The sequence below is a fragment of the Euleptes europaea genome, chromosome 4 (assembly GCF_029931775.1).
Source record: "Euleptes europaea isolate rEulEur1 chromosome 4, rEulEur1.hap1, whole genome shotgun sequence".
NCBI lineage: Eukaryota > Metazoa > Chordata > Lepidosauria > Squamata > Sphaerodactylidae > Euleptes > Euleptes europaea.
In genome coordinates, this window is record NC_079315.1 from 105,319,320 (window position 1) to 105,321,211 (window position 1,892).

Genomic DNA, 1,892 nt, shown 5'->3' on the forward strand with positions numbered 1-1,892 from the left:
CTTCTGGTCACTGGGTGTGTGTGGGGGCGGGGAGGTAGTTGTGAGTTTCCTGCATTGTGCAGGGGGTTGGACTAGATGACCCTTGTGACCCTTCCAGCTCTATGATTCTATGATGAGATCTGGCCATCTGGGCCATCCAAGTCAGGGTTCGTTGTGTGTGTGTGTGTGTGTGTGGGGGGGCGCTCTCCCAAATCCTGATGGCAACCAATGCAACCTTATATATGAGTAATGACACCATTTATGTGACCCCCTTACTGGGGTTCAGGAAGGAATTTCCCCTTAGATTATTAGACGTTACCAGTCATTATGATTTGGGCAATCCAGCTACATGTAACAAACCTTAGGAAGAACTTTCTGACGGTGAGGGTGGTTTGACGGTGGAATGCACTGCCTCGGGGGGTGAGCGTGGAGTCCCTGTCTTTGGAGGTCTTTAAGCAGAGGTTGGATGGCCATCTGTTGGGAGAGCTTTGATTGTGGGATCCTACATGGCAGGGGGTTGGACTTGATGGCCCTTGTTGTCTCTTCCAACTTTGTGTGATTTTTTATTTTGTGGTTTTTATATGCTGACTTTCTCTCCCACTTAAGGAAGAATCAAACCGGTTTACTATCACCTTCCCTTCCCTTCCCCACAACAGAAACCCTGTGAAGTAGGTGGGGCTGAGAGAGCATGACTAGCCCAAGGTCTCCCAGCTGGCTTCACGTGTAAGAGTGGGAAACAAATCCAGTTCACCAGATTACACATGATCGGAAACTTGGATTATTAAGGGCATACATTTGCATGTGCCAAAGCTGGAAAAGACGCGTGGTCCCCTACAAAATGGTGATGGTGAATACTGGGAGGATAGCAGGTAGCACATTCTCCCATTATGCAAGGGTGTAGCACCAAAATCACAATGACTGAAAAGGCCTTTTGGTTGAGAAGCTTTCAGGGTTGTTCCCTGATCGTACCGTTTATGCATATTTATTTTTAAATTACACCCGCTTTACAGCTGAGTCTTTCTAAGCAGCTAAAATTGTTTCCCCTTCACCAAAGGAAACACCCTTCCATTATTTGAAGCAGACTGTAGGATCCAAGCAGATTACCTTTTGAAAGTCTAAAGAAGTTTTAAAAACCATGCAGTTTTTTGCTATATACCAGAGTTCTTTTTCAGGCTTATATAGTTCGGACCTATTGCATAACCAGACTGATGTTCTTCTGCGAGGAAAGCCAGATTGTCTTCTGGAATGAAAGAACAGAGAAGAAACTGTGACAGATTTTCTGCTTTATCTGCTTAAAGGTAAAGGTCCCCTGTGCAAGCACCAGGTCATTCCTGACCCATGGGGTTATGTCACATCCCGACATTTTCTAGGCAGACTTTGTTTACAAGGTGATTTGCCAGTGCCTTCCCCAGTCATCGGAAGGATGGAAGGCTGAGTCATGCACATGCACATGAAGCTGCCTTATACTGAATCAGACCCTTGGTCCATCAAAGTCAGTATTGTCTACTCAGACCGGCAGCAGCTCTCCAGGCTCTCAGGCAGGGGTCTTTCACATCACCTACTTGCCTAGTCCCTTTAACTGGGGATGCCAGGGATTGAACCTGGGGCCTTCTGCATATCAAGCAGATGCTCTACCACTGAGCCACGGCCCCTCCCCATAGCCCTGAGCCAACTACCTGAAACCAACTTCCATTGGGATTGAACTCAGGTCGTGGGCAGAGCTTGGACTGCAGTACTGCAGCTTACCACTCTGCGCCACAGGGATCTTTATCTGCTTACTGGCTCCTTATGCATACCAGTTCACTCGCTTGGATTCTTATTCTGCAGCTTCTCTTTTCACGCTAATGACATCGGGGGCTCTAAGCACTCTGTTTCTGTTAGAAGTTAGATATGAATTGTGTATATGGGAATAT

At 46.9% G+C, this 1,892-nt stretch overlaps 1 non-coding gene across 1 annotated transcript; it reads right to left on the reverse strand.

Annotated features, from left to right (window-relative positions):
* Positions 1–1,559: 1,559 nt before the first annotated feature.
* TRNAI-GAU (transfer RNA isoleucine (anticodon GAU)) lies at positions 1,560–1,631 on the reverse strand. Its single transcript has one exon. It is a non-coding gene; the product is annotated as a tRNA-Ile (tRNA).
* Between the last annotated feature and the right edge of the window lie 261 nt (positions 1,632–1,892).